Source organism: Artemia franciscana, chromosome 15 (assembly GCF_032884065.1).
Source record: "Artemia franciscana chromosome 15, ASM3288406v1, whole genome shotgun sequence".
Taxonomy (NCBI): Eukaryota; Metazoa; Arthropoda; class Branchiopoda; order Anostraca; family Artemiidae; genus Artemia; species Artemia franciscana.
Window position 1 is genome coordinate 13,997,877 of NC_088877.1, and position 20,944 is coordinate 14,018,820.

Here is a 20,944-nt window from a genome sequence, read left to right on the forward strand (position 1 = left end):
GAACATCAATCCACTGCGCTACCACAGGGATCATCAGCACTACTAACTACTGCTATTGCTAAAAACTCACTGCAGCACCAAGCCATCTGAGGCCAACACAGCTACGCACACTCCTCTTCCATCCCAATCTATTAAAAATCTCCCTCTTTACACCCTCCCAAAAAGTTCCCATTTTCCTTAAATTTGTTCTTACGACATCTTCCGATTTCCTTCGGGGACAACCTGTTTTTCGTTTGGCCATAGGCAGTTGGCTGAAAAGGAAAGTCTTTGAAAATCTGTCAATCTTCATGCGCAGGACGTGCGTGTGTGTGTGGGGTGGAGGGGTGGGGGTAGGATTTTAAGGCTCTTCGTTGCGAAAATACCTGACTTAGATGGTAAGAGACCTTAGATAATCTTCAAAGAAGAACTTCTAAATTCCATATTTGGTCTTTGGGACAGAGGTGTACATAAATAAAATCATAACAAAGTCAATATAGACACCAAAATAAATAATAGCAGCCAGCAATGTTCTGTCGTCAAAGTTTTGGTCAGTGCTGGTGAAAAAATGAAAAATTAAGCTCTTACTCAGCTTTGAAATACCTGACAAGTTCCACGTCATGTCAATGACTGGTCCCAAATCAAAAAATCGAAAACTTCAACTAAGCAGTTTCAAGCCAATCTTAGGCTTCGGTGGGAAAAAATGTAAAACGGAGCTGGTCATCTCAGTCTTCAACAACAAATGAAGAGAAATTAACTTTGTAAGAGACTAAGCCCGTCGATGCACGAATATGGAGGTGCAGTCATTTGAATATCTGCAAACTAAAAATGTACATTGATTATATGTATATCTTCTTCTATCTAAATATATATATATATATATATATATATATATATATATATATATATATATATATATATATATATATATATATCTATATATATATAAATAAGTTGTTTGTTTGTGTGTCTGTTGACTGACGTCATGTTTGTGTGTCGACTGACGTCATGTTTGTCGACTGACGTCATTATAAGGATTGAGCTGTATGTCGTCATGAAGTTGTCTGTCGACTGACGTCATGTTTGTCAACTGATGAAATTACAGACCGGGACACCGGGACACAAATGACGACCGGGACACAGGGAATATAAATGACGACCGGGACACTCAAAGAGAAATTACAGACTGGGACACCGGGACACAAATAACGACCGGGACACAGGGAATATAAATGACGACCGGGACACAGGAACACAACTACAACGGGGACGCCGGGGGCACAGGGGGATATATAAATGACGACCGGGACACAGGGAATGTTCGAAGAGAAATTACAGACCGGGTCATCGGGACACAAATGACGACCGGGACACAGGGAATATAAATGACGACCGGGACACTAAAAGAGAAATTACAGACTGGGACACCGGGAAACAGGGAATATAAATGACGACCGGGACACAGGGTCACAACTACAATGGGGACGCCGGGGGCACAGGGGGATATATAAATGACGACGGGGACACAGGGAATGTTCGATTGGCAATCACCATCAACAAAGCACAAGGGCAATCATCAGAATAATGAGGTATAGATCTGAACACGGATTGCTTTTCCCATGGACAATTATATGTTGCATGTTCAAGAGTCGGTAAACCTGACAATCTATTTATATGCACAGACAATGGGACAGCGAAGAATGTTGTATATTCGCAGGTTTTACAAACATATATATATATATATATATATATATATATATATATATATATATATATATTGACAGGTGGGACCCAGGGACACAACTACAATGGCGCGTAACTAATATGGCACGAAAAAAGCTAAAAAAAAGAAAAAACCTAAAAAGAAGAAAACTTAAAAAAAGGAAAAAATAAAAACGGTAAAAAACTAAAAAGAAAAAAACACCGGGACACAAATGACGACCGGGACACAGGGAATATAAATGACGACCGGGACACAGGGACACAACTACAACGGGGACGCCGGGGGCACAGGGGGATATATAAATGACGACGGGGACACAGGGAATGTTTGATTAGCAATCACCACCAACAAAGCTCAAGGGCAATCATTAGAATAATGAGGTATAGATCTGAATACGGATTGTTTTTCCCATGGATAATATATATTGCATGTTCAAGAGTCGGTAAACCTGGCAATCTATTTATGTGCACAGACTATGGGACAGCGAAGAATATTGTATATTCGCAAGTTTTACGTGGTTAAAAACATATATATATATATATATATATATATATATATATATATATATATATATATATATATATATATATATATATATATATCAATCAATCAATCAATTTATTCAAAAAGAAAACACATAACAACAATAATAATAAAGATCCTAGAAGCGAACTTGTTAAGGACCAAAACAACAAAAAATTGTAAATGAAAAAGAGAGAGAAGAAAAAAAAAGAGAAAACAAGGGTAATTAAAGCAAATTGAACAAACATTTAGAGAAATATAATATCAAGATTTTAGTACATTATTATATAGCGTCCGAAAACTTGTGGATAGCTCGACACTGGAGGGTATTACATTCCATTGAATTATAGATTTATAAATTGGGGATCGCTGGGCGGAACTAGAGATACACCTGGGGACAATGAAGGAACGGTTGGATGAACGGAGACAGTGGCCTTCAGAATTATTACTATTAAAATAAGTTAATAAGTGGGGAGGAAGATTTATATGGTAAGCGGAATATGCAAGGGATAGATTTAACTTTTTGATGATTTGTTCAAAAGGGATAATACCAAAATCGGAGTACAAGTCCTTGGTGGGATATAGTTGTGGCAACCGAAAAACTGCTTTGACGGCACGGTTTTGAGCAGATTTTAATTTATTGGTAACTGAAGGATAAGTATTGCCCCATACAGATCCGCAGTATGAGATATATGGGTAAATAAAAGAATAATAAAGGGTGACAAGGATATCGAGAGGAAGAAAATAATTCACACAATTAATTATACTTACCTGTCGCAAAATTATGGCTCTAACATAGGACACATGTGTTGCAAATGATAGGCAGGAGTCTATGTGGACACCAAGAAACTTGGCAACTTCGACCTGCGTGAGGAGATTGGTAGAATATTTTAGGCCAAGTGCTGGCTGAACTTCATTTTTTTTGTAAGGGGTTTGAAATAATACCACCTGACTTTTCTTGCTGTTAATGGTCATGCAGTTAACGAGACACCACTCCTGTACTCTATTCAGAAGGGTTTGAGTAGAGGTGACGACGGATGGTAAATTAGGACCGGTGATGAAAAAGTTGCTATCGTCAGCAAAAAGTACTGGGTGCACTGATGGGCCCAGGTCCGTAATCAAATCATTAATATAAAGGAGAAAAAGTATTGGACCAAGAACAGAGCCCTGTGGGACGCCCCTCCGGACAGGTAGGGGATGTGAAGTCACCCCGCTCAGACTCTCACTCTGTACTCTACCAGAGAGATAAGAGCCGAACCATGAGAAAGGAACTCCACGAATCCCTAGGTTGCTGAATTTTCTTAATAAACACTGTGATCAACCATTTCAAAGGCCTTTGAAAAATCCAGAAATAAGCCCAATACAGTATTTTTAAGGTCAAGTTGGGAACGTATAAACTGTGTGGCGTCTATTAGTGCATGAGCAGTTGAAAATTTGGCACGGAAGCCATATTGATGAGGAGAAATCAACGAATCTGATGACTGATTCCCAAATACAAAGGGAGAAAGACGTCGGAATATAATTCTCTCGAGCACCTTAGATATAACTGGGAGAAGTGAGATTGGACGATAATTGCTTATCTCAGACGGATCGCCTTTTTTATGAATCGGGATAACAATTGCTGATTTAAATATTTCTGGGAAGACTCCATTGGTCATAGACAGGTTTGCTATGTGCACAATGGGTTCACAAATATAGGAAGATACGGTCCTAAGAAGCTTATTACTTATGCCAAAGAAGTCAGGTGTACTACTATTAGAGAGAGATTCGATAACTTGAAGCACCTCTTTGCGATCAGTTGGAGAGAAAAACATGGATCTGGGATTCTTGCTAGGGTGTACTGACTGTGAGAAGGAACAGGAGTTAGCATTTGGAATATTAGTGAAATAATTATTAAAAGCATCCGGTACTAAAATTGGGTCAATTAATCTGCCACTGATGTCCCTAAGATTAATAGGAACAGATCTTGAATTCCTTTTTTTTGAAAGGATTTCATTTATTGTAGACCAAATTTTTTGCAAGTTCCCTTTGCAGTGAGAGATTTTTGAATAATAATAATTTTTCTTTGCTTCCCGGATGAGTTTGGTATATATGTTTTTGTATTTTTTATAATTAGTCAGGTCAATAACGCTACTGGTTTTGCAAGCTAACTTATATAGGTCATTTTTTCGGTATGAAGAGATTATCAGGCTATTTGACATCCAGGGGCGTATATGGGTAGTTTTTCGGTTTGATTTACGAACTGGGAAGGTTGAACTAATAAGATCACTCAATCCCTGTGTGAAACTACTTGTGGCTGAATTAACATCCTGACAATCCAAAGTCTTGGACCAGTCGAAGGATTTCAAACAATCCGTGAACCGGTTCATATTCACAGTATTATATATTCTATTAGACGTAGGGGTATTAGTTCTACGGGGTTGAGTAGCTGATAGGGAGGGTAAGCAAAGATAGATTGGAAAGTGATCTGACAGGTCAGAAAATATTATTTTGGAGGACAGGTGGTTTCCCAGGGAAGTGGATACAAAAATGTTATCAATTAAAGTAGCGGTAGACCTCATGGGATCAACTCTAGTAGGAAAAAGGATTGTGGGAAGAAGACCACTTGAGGTAAATGTTTCAAAGAAGGTATCACTATCATTGTTATTGCTAACATTTAATAAATTACAATTGAAGTCCCCAAAAACTATTGCCTTCTTTTGTGGTAAATTAATAAAACTAGAAAAATCATCAAACTGATTACAAAAGAAAGGTGTCGGAAATGAGGGTGGTTTATAAAATAACGAAAAAATAAAAGAATTCTCGTCTACACTTATGTCGACGATTATTGAATAAATGCATCTATTATTTATAGGTTGCGAGAACAAGAATTCACAATCGAATAGTCTGGTGAATTTTAGACTTGATCGGATGTAAAGAGAAATGCCGCCAGAGGACTTGGTTAATTTTCTTTCAATATGAATAGCTTGAAAGCCAGTGAGGGAAAATTCATTAGTATCATCAATTTCTGAAAGCCACGTCTCCGTTATTCCAATTACGTCGAAAGGGCAGTAACCATTTGTTAAAATTAAATCTTTAAAATTAGCCCACTTATCCCGTATGCTTCTGATATTAAAGCAAATTACATTAAGTTTGGTCTCTTCCATTAGCTTAGGTTTCACATTTTTCACAAAATCAAAAGTGTCGAGATATTTACAGTTAATTTGGTTTAAAGGGCTATCGGGGCTAGCTAAGGTGTTGGTGGACAGATTAGTTTGGTCATCGTAATAATTAAAAACAACATTATTGCACAGTGACAAATTATTAAGAAACGTAAAATCTTGTAAAGTACTTGTACTTGTGTTTGTTTGACTGTTCATTTCTTAAGCAGTAGTTTCTGTGCTTCTGGACATTTATACGAATAACAGGGGTGGTCGGAGGAGCCACAGAGAGCACATTTCATGACAAGTTGACACGGGTTTTCTTTGGAGTTCTGGTGGTCACCAGCACATTTAGAGCATCTCGGGGAAGCTTTACAGTTATTCGCAGTATGGCCGTAGCACTGGCATTTGTAGCACTGGGTAGGCAAAAACTTGTACTCAGTTATAGGTAGACGCTCGTAACCAATAACAAGGGGATTCTCAGTGGCATAGTTTAGGTGGTCACGTGACTCAAACTTTAATCGAAAAGACCTCGTACTTCCTAACTGAACAACTTCTATACAGTTATTAGCGAGATCACATAGGTCACTTTTAGATGTTCCGTCAGGCACTCGGCGTACTATACCGAAAAAGGCAGGACTCTTCACTTTAGCATTCATGGATTGGTCTACTTTGCTTAATGCATCTGCCAAAGTATTGGCGGCACCCTTGTCCGACAGAACTACTTGCCATGCATCCCTCCTAGGCCTCAAAACAACTATGCTTGAACTGACACCCCCACAAGCTTTATCCAGGAAATCTTTTCGAGCGTCAGGATTATTCAAGTTTTTTGGTGGATTTTTCACAATAACTGAATAGGACGGTTTTGCGGGTGGGGGAGGTTTCATATCAGGAATAGTTTGCACGACTGACCTTGCTTTATGGTGCTCAGCGAAGCTTTTAAATTCCATGTAGAGTTCATTAACCTTTCGAGTTAACTTAGCTGTTGTCTCCCCTGGCACACATGGGACCTGATCTGGCTCGAAAATCAGATATTGAGGTAGGCTGATCTTTTTCTCATCACAAAGATCAAAGGCTCGAACCATATCACTTACATTATCAGTCACTTTGGGGCGCTCAGTTACCCTAGTAATAGAGGCGTCAGCCCACAAAATCTTCTTTGCTTCAATTAACATATCTCCTTTGAAAAAATCGCAAGCAATTTTTACAATATTATCAGCTGAACAACCTGCATTTCTAGCCCGTGAAATGAAATTCAACACGGGATTCAAGACAAGTCTTTCACCTGGCATCATCCGGTGAAAAAAAAATATATATATATTCACAGGTGGGACACAGGGACACAACTACAATGGCGCGTAACTAATATGGCGCGTAACGACTTACGCACTCGGGGGGGGGGGGGGCTTGGGGGGCGCGAATCGCCCCCACAAACTAGGTTTTGGGATGGCGCGAAGCACCACCCCAACAGCTAGTATTATATACTATCTTTATAAGTGAGTAATAGTTGTGTATTTATGGTTTTTTTTTCGAAAGCGGCTCCATATTTTTTTCTTGAAAATTTGAATCCTGGGGGTTTTTGCCTAAAAAATGATCTAGATAGGTTAGAAGTCTGAAAAAACTCATTAAGAGCCCTAATTTTAGAAAAAGATTCGTGTGAGTGACGTCATTTTTGTATACTTCAGTATTGGAATGTCGTCGTTGTTACATTAGTCACATTTAGTGGGGCCCCACTATTTAGGTTTTGGACGCTGGTTTCTCTGTCATTTTCAGGCAAATTAACGTTTATGCGTTAATTCTAAATTCTTGGTCAACCTGCCTGAGAATCTAGGTGCTTTTCAAAAGTTAACACAAACGTATTTGTCCAGTAAGAGAGTCATACTTACTCCTACCGTTTACCCGTGCCATTTAACCAAAGACCAGGAAAGCTATAGGTCCCACCATTTGCTTGCGAGTCTAAGGGACTTGTTGATTATGTGTCAATCCTATAACACAGGTATTCCATCTTTAGACTACAAGCGGCCAAGCCTATTAGGCTTAGGTCACAATTTTGCCTGTAAGATCAAGCAAATTCAGTTCCCATTTTGCCTACAATTCCAATGGACATTGTCCGTCGCGCGTCATACCCCAATCCATCCTTTAGTTCTATGACTATCTACCCAACTTCTGCCTTAGGAACGATCTATGGACGGATGGCTGTCAGACTTATCTATCAACAAGTGAAATGCCATCATGTTTATACAATCCTAGAAAAGGGCTTATGCTAGATTTTGCATCTCACTCACTCGGACTATCTGTCTTAGCTTTTTCTACAATTACCCATGCCTTGATTCTCCCAACTACTTGATTTTAATTCTAAATCTTACGACTAGAAGATTTTCATGCATGGAGAAATTTACATTCAATTGCTTAAAGAGTAAAAAATGGTAGTTGCAATAATATTTCTATATATTTTAACAAGGGATTACAACAATTAAAAATCCTTAAAAAAGAAAACAGAAAGTTTGGAGCTTAGTAGACAATCGGTGCTAGAAATCGGACATGCTTCAATCAAGTATCTTTGAAAATAATTAGTATGAAAAGACATATCAGAATGAAAAACTTACCTAAAGTTAGACCCGAAAAACAAAAATTTACAAGTCCTGTAAATGATAATTCGTCGGAAAAAAACGAAGTTTTTGCCCCACCACCTGAACTGTTAACAAATCTACAACCTTGATCATCATGTAAGACTAGACCAATAAGGGCAGCTAAAGCGAAGGGCTTTGACATTGAATTCACAATGGGTGAAAATCAACAGCTTGGACCATTAAATGAGACAAGACCCAAAAAATTAAAATTTACAAGTTTTATAAATGATAATTCGCCAGAAGAAGAAGTTTTTGTCCTGCCACCTGAACAATTAGAAAACCTACAACTTGGACCATCATGTAAGACCAATAAGGGCAGCGCTACAGCAAAGGGCATTGACAAATTGTCTGAAGTAATGAAAATTCAAAATGAAGAAGAAAGAAATGGGACTGGAAGATAAGCGACAGCGAGAATAAAGACGTGTCAAAATTGAATATAATAGTTATAATGATTGGGTTTGACATTTTGATATGTATAAAGTCACCAATGCCTACCATGCCTTTGTTTAAGAAAAATAAAGGTTCGGCAGTATGTATTCCATAACGACAAAAGACAAGCCGGGGCAAAAGTCGACGTTCAAAATTTTATAAAGGCTGCAAGCGATTAAATAGTTATAAACTAAGACGTTTGAGTTTATACAGACGTTAGCCAAGAATCTGATGCTGCATGAGCTTCTGTTAGAAAAACAAAGGTTTGACGTTGTGTTTCTTATATTGACAAGAGACAAGCCATGGTTAGCGTTAAAGGTCCAATAAAAAAAAAACGCAATTTTACAAAGCCACTAATTCTAACTGAAGGTCATTTAAAAATTTTTAAGGGGTTTATTGACGAGAATGAAGCACAGATAAATATGATTAGAAATCTAGTGAAAGTAGGAATCGCAACAGCTAAAGAAAAAGGTATAGAACAAACGACAGCGAGAATCACATTGAATTTGAAACAAATTTTGAACAGTAATCTGTTATTGAAAGCTTAAAAACACGTATTTGTTATCTATAACGTCTATATATATATATATATATATATATATATATATATATATATATATATATATATATATATATATATATATATATATATATATATATATATATATATATATATATATATATATATATATATATATATATATATATATATATATATACGATCTTACGTTTTGGCAGGTTCCACCAACTTTTACAGAAGTATATTCTATTTAAATTTATCCATACTAAAATCAGCGAGAATAAGAGAGACTACATTCCTAAGGCTCCTCAGCAGAAAGGGTGACACAAAACTCCTTACTTCTGGAAACACAAAACCCCCTTCACCTTAAAACCTGACCAGTTTTAAAAACTCCTGTGCGAGATTTTAAGTCAGTTAAAAGATCCAAGGATCCGCCTTTGAAGAAGTCCGATCGAAGAAGTCCGCTTTGATTGTACTTATGATTGAAAATTCAAGCCAGGAAAAAAAGACTTTTTGACGGCCTTTGACAAATATATCCTTCTCTATACATCCATTAAGATTTTCTGTCAAAAGCTCTTCATGCACCAAAGACTGGAAGCTGTCCATTTACTAAGAAACCTTACTTCGCTCAGGAAAAAAGAAAATATAAAGTTTTAGTGCACCTGTTCTAGGTCGAGTATTCCAGCGGATATTTGTTTATCTAGTATAAGATAGTATATTCTTTGCTAATAATATCGTTGTTTAAATTCCATTCGTTCTGCCTCCCGTACTTTTGCAGATTCCCCACATAGCATTTGTTTTCTCAAGCTCTTACCGACTTCTTCTGCTGGCAGTTAATCCCGAGTTCCTGTCAGAGATTCAGTTTACTAACAAATGGAGATAGTTTTACTTTTCTCATCGTTCCTTTGATTTTATAGGAAAGAGTTGCACATAAAGAAAAAACACATTGCATGTTTATTATATCCCTTTTAAATGGAGAGTGGTTGAATCCCTCTGATGAAAAGTTGTTGAAACTATAGTTTACTTTTCTTTGCTAAATCATTAAAATAAAATTCTCGGCTAACACTTCTCACTACTTTAAAATAAAAAACTGGGGGATTCATGAAGAATATTTAACTCACTAACATCTTAAGAACTGTAGCTAAGGGCGAGTTTCTACATCAAAAGAAATATTTATCTGACTCAAACTTCCCAAGATACTATTTCCAATTATCAAAATGATGTTTTATCCGAGACAGCACTTTAGAGCTGCCTAAGCAAAGAAACATATATGAGCTCAATATGTTATTTTTTCCCGGCCACTTCATATGAAAGGAAGGAGTGGTCGTTAAGACTTCAGAGGGGGCTCATTCGATTGTAAGCTGAAAGTCCTAGCGCTCTTACTAAGATTTGAAAGTGAGTGATGAAGAACCAGCCCTCCTCCTGTGTCCTTCCACGCCCAGTCTCCCGTAATCACTAAGGACATCCGGTCATAATTTGAATTTGCTTTTTTGTTAAAAGCAATCGATTTATCTAATACGTATGCCTCCAGGGATGATATGAACCCAATGGCTACTAGGTCAAAGATTGTAAATAATGAAAATAGCAAATTGTTTATACATACGGTTTGTAATGGAACAGAGGGGCTTGTTTGCTGCTGGTCATGCGATTGGCTCCAGAAATTCAGAGAATGTTCTCTGGGTGAAAAGGATGAAAGATGTTGTTTTGGGATGACCAAGGATCTAGGAGACCCGGGAGTTGGGAAAAATTTCTGTCCCTGGTCAGTCGTAAGTCCTTGGTCCAAGAGGAGCCTAATGTGTAACAAGATTGTTGTGGGACAGGGTCCGCCCTCAAAAAAAGGACCGAAAAAAAGGGCTAACAATTTTTTTCGGTATTGTATTGTATCAGATTAACGACGCTTCTTGACTACTAAGGTCCCTACGTCGGCCCTGCAGTGCATTGCTGCAGCATGATTCGATCTCTGGGTCCCGTATTACCAAGCTAAGGTCAAACCCACTGCGCCACCACAGGACAATTTGTTTTCGGTCTGATTGAAACTTGTATTTTCAAATCCTTTGGCTAAGAGGACCTTGATGTACAAATCAAAATAGAAAAAAAAAACATTGGTCCTTAATCAAATGGGCCAACAAAGGCCAGGAAAACGTTTTTTTCTCTCGGACCCTTCAAATGGAGGAGGCTGATTTGATCGGAAAATGAAATTTCCAATACCCTTTTTAAGGGCTAAAAGGTCAACTAGCCCCTCTCCTATACCTTTTTTCTGATACCTGCCCCCTTGGAGCTCCCTTGATATTTGATCCAAATTTCGGAGAAACCAAAAAATCTGATAAGTATTCCTCAAGGTTCTAAAAACCCCAGAGTGAAAACCCAAAAGATACTGTGAACTCAGGTCTTCGAAATAGCTGTGTGCAATATTTCAGGAGTAGCTTGGGCATTAATTTGAATCTTTCAGGTACACTTGGGGAAAGAAAGAAAGAGGAAGGGACAAGGAGACTTCAATTTTTGCGGTGGGGGAAGGAAAAGGGATAAAAGTTGTTTTCCTTGTCCGCCAAAAGGATTGAGCACCGTAATCTCCTAGCGAATTACAATATGTGAACACATGTGTAGTGAGGTAAATCAAAAGAAATTATGTGCAACAATGAAGGATGTTGAGGGGGATGTTTAAGTGGACATTGACCTAGGACTTACGGAGAGAGGGTAAAGCTAAATCAAAAGACTTTATATATGCATCCAGGTTATCGAAATCCATCTACAATATCTTGGGATCGAGTTAGGTGTTTAATTTGGAACTTTGAAAGATATTTTGGATGGAAGGACACATAAGGGCCTCAAATTTCAACTTGGGTAGTGGGCGGGGGTCTGCTAAATATCATTTCTGACTGCATTGGCTATAACAAAAACAAACACTTCCGTGAAGAGCAAAGAGTGTGTTTAAAAAGACAGAATGGACCAATTTAATATCAATTTATTTGTATTCTCTCTCCTATGATAATGTGCTAGATAATTTTGCATTCAGAGAAAAAATTGAAGAAAAACAAAGTCATCCAAACTCAGGGTAAAACACTCATCAACAACTTTGTTGCTTGTAAAAACTGTCATTAAAGGTGCCTTTGATAGGAATATAATGAAACTTTCCAGTAAATCCTAATGATTAACCTTTAGGAGTTTTCGCATGTGCAAGATGAAATATCTCTCTGAGAAATATCTTACTTTCCATCGTTCAATCGTCTTTTGGCTCTTGTGTACGAATACTAGCGGATACTTAACACTTACTCATACTTTAACTGTCAATCAAAAGGTATATATGCCAGACTTATTATAAAATGTACTGTCCATCTCAACAAGGTCTTCATGGTACATGAACTCAAAAGGAACTTTTCTGGGAGCCCAACAAGCATTGGGTCTCAGGATGTTTAGAGGCCCTTTTGCACTTCATATTTTATGCTAAATAAAGTAACCTTACAAAGACCCCGTTTACTCCCTTACCTAGAGGCCCGAAGTGCCATTAAGATTGCTTTACATTTTAGTTTGTCAAGTTTTAATGCAAATATTAGCTGTAAAAAATTTGTACTTCTCATAGATTAACATCAAAACATATCTCAAGCCATACTGTACTTTTCAAGATAATATCCAAATTTGCTGACAAAATATTGTCATATTCAATTATATTGAAAATAGATACAGTAGAAATCATTTTAAAAACAAAGGCTCATCCTGACTTTTGGGTTTAATGAAATGCATATTGAGTAGCCCATAGATTTGAGATGTTTTCCAGCAAAAAGAAGGACTTGAAAAAGATTTGAAGAATGATGTTGAAAAAAAGGATTATAACTTGGTAGGTTTCGGCCAATAGCCATTTAAAAAGTAAAATCATATTTTGATCCCTCACTCCCACTTTCAAATAAAAAGCAAAAATGGAAAAAAAAAACAAAAACTATACGTATGATCTGGGGCAAGTCTGAAGTTGAGGTTTTTCCAAATTTTGATGCATCGAGCTCTAAAAGTTCACCCTCGTCGTGCATTAAATATGTAGCCAAAAAGGTACCTATGACAAGCATTCGTCCTGTAGACATCTTTCCACATTTAACTTCAGTTTAATTGCCCTAATGCTAATTTTCAAATCCTTTTTGTCCTGCTTAGGAGCTTAACACTTTTAAATAAGTTACACATGTTTTAGTGATCTAAATTTAAATCCAAGGGAGAATACAGAAGTGATGTACTACCGAATACCTAAGTTAAAAGCATAAATGACTAGAGAGCAGAAAAGCATAACTGATAGATTAGGCCTTACGGGTAGGTCTCTACTAAAAAAAAAAGGAAAAAAAAAGAAAACTCACTCCCATCCCTCGAGAAATGCTTCAAAGGGTGTATGTTGTAAAGCATATGTGCTGTAAAGGGTAAAAAACACCTATATTAATAGTTATATATAGAGAATTATCGCAAGATTAGTTCGGAACTATATGTATTACATTATTTCAACATAATCCACTTTTTATAGTGATGTTAAATGTTCTAAATTAATTAATCTAAAGTTTATTCCTTAAAAGTTATTCGCTTTGCATAATTTTTCGCTTTGCCCAAAACAGGATGCGATCGTGATGCAAATTATTCAATGAAATTCAAAGTTCAAGCTAGCACTTAAAAAACTATCTAAAAAAAAAAAAAAAAAAAAAAAATCCTATCATTCAAGAGAAGGGAGAGAAGGGTGGTCACTAGGCCATGTTTGTTTTTTTTTTCTTTCGAGGGGTCATCTAGTCGAACAATTAATGGCAGAGAGTTGAAAGAGGGCTTATTCGAAATTTTTTTTACAGATCTAGCCCAGTTTTATGAGAAACAAAGAGATCATGCCACTGCAAAGCGCCGACTTCCGGCATAGCCTCTAAACCATAACATAACCATAAAGAAATATGGATATAAACTCTGACCACCTTTCCTTAGAAGCATATTTATGTATATGCTAACGTGAATGTCCTAAATCTGGTTAATCTAGACATTCACCGTTGAATGTCCGAAATTCCTTTTTTTTTTCTGCTTGGATTCAATTAGCTTCGCGAGTAAGCTTGCTCAGTCTTACGAAAGTTGTGATGGTTAAAGTTAAAGTTACGTAATGTTAATTTAAGATAGGTTAGACTTGCTTAAAGTTTGTTAAGGTATAAAAAATGGGTTAAAAACCTAACTATGTTCGAATTTAGGACATGTTTCACAATGCCCAAAAATGGAACGACTTATTGATCCACAATTGCTTCAAGCAATAAAATTCTCAGTTTGAAAGTTATGGAAGGCAATTAGTCAAACAGTTCGTGGTAACGAACTGTAGTAAGGAGCGACCCGGCTCAATAGTAACCAAAACTCTAAAAAATTGAATTTTTGATATCAATAGCTACATCAAAAGAATCGCATTTTAATGCTGATTTTAAATATATAAGTTTCATCAAGTTTAGTCTTACCCATCAAAAGTTACGAGCCTGAGAAAATTTGCCTTATTTAGGAAAATAGGGGGAAAACCCCCTAAAAGTCGTAGGATCTTAACGAAAATGACACCATCAGATTCAGCGTATCAGAGAACCCTACTGTAGAAGTTTCAAGCTCCTATCTACAAAAATGTGGAATTTTGTATTTTTTGCCAGAAGACAAATCACGGGTGCGTGTTAATTTGTTTTTTTTTCCCCAGGGGTCATCGTATCGACCAAGTGGTCCTAGAATGTCACAAGAGGACTCATTCTAAGAGAAATGAAAAGTTCTAGTGCCCTTTTTAAGTGACCAAAAGATTTGGAGGGCATCTAGCCACCCTCCCACGCTCATTTTTTCCCAAAGTCAACGGATCAAAATTTTGAGATAAACATTTTGTTCAGCATAGTCGAAAACCACTATAAATATGTCTTTGGGGATGACTTACTCCCCAACAATCCCTGGGGGAGGGGCTGCAAGTTACAAACTTTGACCAGTGTTTACATATAGTAATGGTTATTGGGAAGTGTACAGACGTTTTCAGGGGGATTGTTTTTTATTTGGGGTTTGGGCTGAGGAGAGGGGGCTGTGTTGGAGGATCTTTCCTTGGAGGAATGTGTCAAAAATTCAATGAAAAGGGCGCAGGATTCTCTAGCATTACTATAAGAAAACAATGAAAAATATACATGAAAACGTTTTTTCAAATGAAAGGAAGAAGTAGCATTGAAACTTAAAACGAACAGAGATTATTACGCATATGAGAGGTTCTAAAAATACTTCAGCATAAAGAGCGAGGTATTTAGGAGAAGATAAATACCTTGCTCTTTATGCAAAAGTATTTTTAGTAATTGCAACTATTTATTCTACGGCCTTTCTGATTCAGGGGTCATTCTTAAAGAATTGGGACAAAACTTACAATTTAGTGTAAAGAGCGAGGTATTAACGAGGGTACAAACCCCCTCGTATACATAATAAAAATATAAGGTTATGAAAGTTTGTTACGTAAGTTAATTCTTAAGTTACGCATATTTTTTACTAATAAAAACGTTCGTTAAAATTAAAGGTTCTAGTTGCCTTTTTAAGTAACCGAAAAATTACAGGGCAACTAGGCCTCCTTCCTCACCCCTTATTTCTCAAAATCGCCTGATCAAAACTAAGAGAAAGCCATTTAGCCAAAAAAGGAATTGATATGCAAATTTCATTTTAATAATTTATATGCGGAGAGCCAAAACCAAACATGCATTAATTCAAAAACGTTTAGAAATTAAATAAAAAAAACTAATTTTTTTAGCCGAAAGTAAGGAGCGACATTAAAACTTAAAACGAACAGAAATTACTCCGTATATGAAATGGGTTGTCCCCTCCGCAATCCCTCGCTCTTTACGCTAAAGTTTGACTTTTTGCCACAATTCTACTTTTTAAAACAATTAAAAGCTTTAGCGTAAAGAGCGAGGGATTGCGGAGGGGACAACCCATTTCATATACGGAGTAATTTCTGTTCGTTTTAAGTTTTAATGTCGCTCCTTACTTTCTGCTAAAAAAATTGGTTTTTTTTTTATTTAATATATAAAAGGCTTGAAATTGCCCACTAATTATATTTATTACAATCAAAATGACCAAACAGCTTGTATAAATGAACTTTAAGTAAGGAGCTACTCGGTCCAATAGTAAACAAAACTCTAAAAAACGGAATTTTGATAACAATTGGTATATCCAAAGAATTGGCTTTTTATGGTGACTCAAAATATATAAAATTTTTCAAATTTAATATTACCCATTAAAAGCTATGTTTCTGAGAAAACTTGTTAGATTTTTGAACAGGGGGTGGGGAGAACACCCCCAAAAAGTCAAGCAATCTTAATGAAAATCACACCCTCACATTCAGCATATCTGAGAAATCCACTTTAGACGATTCAAGCTCCTACCTACAAATATATGAAATTTTGTATATTTTGCCAGATAAAAGATCGCGGATGCGTGTTTACATCTGTTTTCATTTAACCAGGGTTGATTGTATCGAACGAATGGTTCTAGAAGGTGTAAGTGGGCTCATGCAGTCGGAAATCAAAAGCTCTAGTGTCTTTTTAAAGATCTCAGAAAGATTGAAATGCAACTGGCCCCCCTACCAGGCCCCTTTTCCTGCAACGACGTCTGATCAAAATTTTTACATAGTAATTCTATTCACCATCGTTGTAATGTCCAATAACTATGCCTTTTGGGGTGACAAGACCCCATATACCCCCTAAGGAAAGAACTGTAAGTTAAGTAATTTGCTCATTGTTCATATATAGTATTTGTTACTGGGAAATATGCGATTTTTTTTGGGGGGGGAGGAGATTTTTCGTAGAGAGAAACTTTTCCGGCGGAAATCTTCAGGGATTTTTTTACATGGAGTGGGGGAAGGAGATTTGCTAGTATGATTTGAAAAACGGTTAGAAATTAGATACAAATCAAGTTTTTTCAACCAAAAGTAAGGAGCAATATTAAAACTTGAAACAAACAAAGAAAAATTATGTAAGTGAAGGGTGAGCTGCTCCTCCCTCAACCCTCTCTCTTTACCTTGAAGTTTCACTTTTTGGCCTAATTCTTCAAGATGGATTGCCCAAACCCATGGACTGTTGAGTGTGAGTGAGAAGTGTTTTTAAAGAACTTTAAGACTTTAGCGTAAAGAGCGAGAGCTAAGGAATGGGTAGGCTTCCTTATATGCAGAATAATTTTTCACTGTCAGGCGGTAAAACTTTTTTTTGTGTATTTAATGTCCCCAGCACTTGTTATTGTATTATGCATTCCTACTTATATGGTCTTTTTGCAGTTGTGACACGCGAAATCCGAACAAAATATGTTTGCAAGTAAGAAACAAGGAAGGACTTTTTTTTACTGAAACATGGATATTTTCTTCTGAAACACCTTTTTATCATCCGAAATACGACTGTTTTCTTTCAAATTAATGGCATTACTTTCCCCAATTATATTGTTTTTATCAGCTTTTAAGTTGTATAGTTTTTTTTTGTATTTTTATCCTTTTTTCATTAGCTTTTGAAGTTGGAAATAATGCGGAAACAAACTCGGGTGATTGCGCTTGGAAAAGACTGAGAAAATCTTAGAGTCTAAAGTGGACATTGCATCACAGAATTATGTTGGAATTGTCAAAGGTAACGAACTCCTGGTAATAATGCACTTTGTAGTAGCATACCGATTTAATTATTCCATAATGACATACTTCGAGCTAAAATTTATCTCAAAGTGGTTACACAAAAAAAAAACTATTTATGATCTCTTTTTAGATTTAAAGAATGCATTTTTCCAAAATTAATACATCAATGATTTAAAAAAGTTAAAAGACAAACTGGCATCGTATTGCTGCCGCGAAGCTCTATGAACCAGATTTTTGGAGGACAAAATCCCACAAACACATAAAGAAAACAAATAATAATAGAAAATTAGAGCAACAAACTGCCACCGGCCACTCATTACCCACCAAAACCAAGTCAGAGCAAATGCGTCATGCGCAATAATAATATTCATATTTCTACTACATCGCTACTTCGTCTTAATCCACTTTCTTTGCCATTTTTTTTTAGTTCTGGCGTTTTTTTGCATGTTTTGTTAATCAACGTTATCATTTTCCCCTAGTTTCTGAAATTCTTTGATATTTGCACAACACATAAAAACCAATTTGGTGTATTTGAAAACAATATGACATACTCCGATCTGATAACAACATAGTTGCTAGATAGGGCGCTTTTTTTAGTCGGTTGCGCGTCGAATTTTCAAATCGGTGCATTGCGGCGAAATGTTTTTTTGTGGGGGGGAATTGTTCGTTCGGAGCACTTTAAACAGAAAAATGGTGCTTTCGGTGCATTTCCACTTTCATGGTGGAGCAACTTTAAACCAAAGATCTGGTATCATATGGCAAACATATGGCAAGGTATTTCGTTAATCTGGTCAATAGTAATAAAAGACTGGTAATAACTAAAAGTCTAGCTTTTTTTGTATAAATAATACAATTGTTCAGTGTGGAAATAGGCTTCTAACAAATAATAAGTGATTTTAAACATAAGGTCAAATAACATTTTTTTTTACGTAAAATAAATCTATCTGAAGCCCTGGCTGACCAAATTTACATTTTTTTTTTAAAGAAGATTAAGAAGTTTATTATTATTCAATACGATACAAAATACAATTCAAAATGGAATTACAATACACTTATTCCCCCATCTAAAAATCAAGACCCATGAGTTTTCATGGTGAAATTAGACCTTAGTAATTACATTTAGCATTCAATTAGGTGAGAAGTTTGACTATAACCCCCACACTCAGCTCCACTACTGTATACCAATATTTTATTTCCCAAAATGATAAGTTAATCCGTATGCCGTTTCAGACACACTGAGATAATTCAAAATATATTACTGTGCAAAAATACAGAAGCATATGGCTGTTAAACGGATTTATTATTAGGCCTGCGTGACTTTTGACGATCTAAGTATCAAGAATATCAAATGTGTGTGTGTGTGGGTGCAAACTTCCCTCTACACTGAAGAATAGGCTAAACTAATTAATTTAGAAACTTGAAAGTTTACATGGAATTGTTTTGGATCCATAAAAATGCATTGATCCCAAAAAAATCAAAAAACTATAAACTAAGGCACAGTTTTCAGGTGTCTTCCTGCCAAGTACATTTGGGACGAAGGCCCGTTGTTGACCATAGAAAGCAGAACCATTTGACGGAGGCGACAAAAAGCCAGCAAAGCTGCCTCTTTTTATGGTAGCAGCATAATACTGGCTTGATTTATAAATTAATATAACTCTGTTCATCTGTACTTTGTAGATCCACGAACAGGCCAGGATTCACCAATAGGCCCAGGCCTAGGGACACAAAAAGGCCGAGGGGTGCAATAAACTATCACTAAGTGATTTTTGTTTTTTCTTAACAAAAACTGGACTGATATGAAATACCATCAAAGTGCCAGGTTCACTTTGCAGCCGCCCTGCCTATTCACAGAGAAGTAAGTTTAGAACAACAAAGGATTTCGGTTATCCCTTTTAAACTTTCAAATTCTCCCTAGAATGGCAGCTGTGATTCCAGTATCGCCTCTCTCTTTCATTAATTTTGGCTCATCAGTTGCGATCTGTTCAGTGCCTCTGGTATCCTTGAATTTCCGGGAATTTCCCAAAAAATATCGCAAAAACAGAGCGGCGAAAACTCTTGAGGTTAGAAGTGTCAAAGTTTTAGATCCGGCTCTGTTCATGATATTTTTTTTTTCGTCTTACGGCATGTTTTAATCAATTGCGGTCGTTTAAACTTTTAATTTGGCTTGGGGGCTAATGTTTCACAAACCACGAACACAAACCACGTAAAACAAATTGAAGCTTGACTCTACTGCCAGACAAAATCCCATCATTTTTTAGGGGGCGGGAAATTCACAGAACCCTGGATAAGAATCATGATTTGTTTCAGTATATACATTGACACAACAAGAAACATCAAAGATATTCAAGAAATCTAAAATATGATGGGGCCAATAAAACAAAAGTAAACGAAACGGTAGCTGTTCTGACTGACGGTCATGGTGTATATTCAACACCAAACACAATAAAACAGAAGCAAAAGGCATTTGACCAAAAAAAAGAAGTTGTTTTGATTGTTTTGATTTTATTTATCTTTAGCTTTATCTGGTTTTTCTTTTAAATTTTTTGGGATTTTATCTTAAGTTTGTCGTTTTTTTCTGATCTTGATTACGTAATTTCCCATCTTTTTCTTTCATTCTTCTTCTCAAACGTAATTATCAATCCCAAACTCACATTTTTTTTTTAATCTCAAAATTTTTATATTAATCATGATTTGCCAATCTAGTCTTAATCTAATCTCAATGAATCTAGTCTTAAAAATGCATAGTTTTTAATTGTGCGCGTATTAAACGCATAAAGATATATAATATAAACACTATAAAACAAATCATCAATTGATTAGTAATAGTAAAGACAAGAAATAGTTTTTCTTTTCTAAAGCTGCGTATTCCAAAATTTCACAATATATAAAAGTCGTCATAACATCTCATAGATATTCAGTGTGTGACTTGGTCAAATTTCATAATTTGTTGTTATTTATGCTTGTATTCATTCTTCGTCTGGATGCGCAAGTTTTTTATTAAGGGAATCCAGTAAATTTTTGTAGTGCTTTGGAGAGAAAATCAGCCTACGGAATATGTGAAAAACAAATCGGAATTGTTAACACTGTAATGCTGCAATGGGAGTTTTGTCACCACAAGTCTTCGAAATCTATGTTAGTAGTATAAACATTTTCTTGCTATAGCCTAGCCAGGATTTTATTTCAGTAGAGGTTTAGCTCACTGGGGAGAGAGGGGGGAGTCGTTCAACTTTATGAAATGGTTCTGTCAATTACCATCAAACGGTTTAATGCGGTATATATATATATATATATATATATATATATATATATATATATATATATATATATATATATATATATATATATATATATATATATATATATATATATATATATATATATATATATATATATATATATATATAT

The 20,944-nt window shown here is 36.1% G+C and overlaps 1 protein-coding gene across 8 annotated transcripts in view; it reads left to right on the top strand.

Moving 5' to 3' along the window:
• The window catches only part of LOC136036083 (RYamide receptor-like), a 151,490-nt gene that overhangs the window by 51,303 nt on the left and 79,243 nt on the right, over nt 1-20,944 (top strand). Inside the window, exon 1 of one of the 8 annotated variants that reach the window (XM_065718064.1) lies at nt 12,148-12,235. The exons of 6 other annotated variants lie outside the window; for them this stretch is intronic. The gene's annotated coding sequence lies outside the window, so the exon portion shown is untranslated. Of the gene's footprint in view, nt 1-12,147; nt 12,236-20,507; nt 20,672-20,944 lie in introns of those variants that run through there. One more of the 8 variants, XM_065718062.1, reaches the window with a different exon arrangement.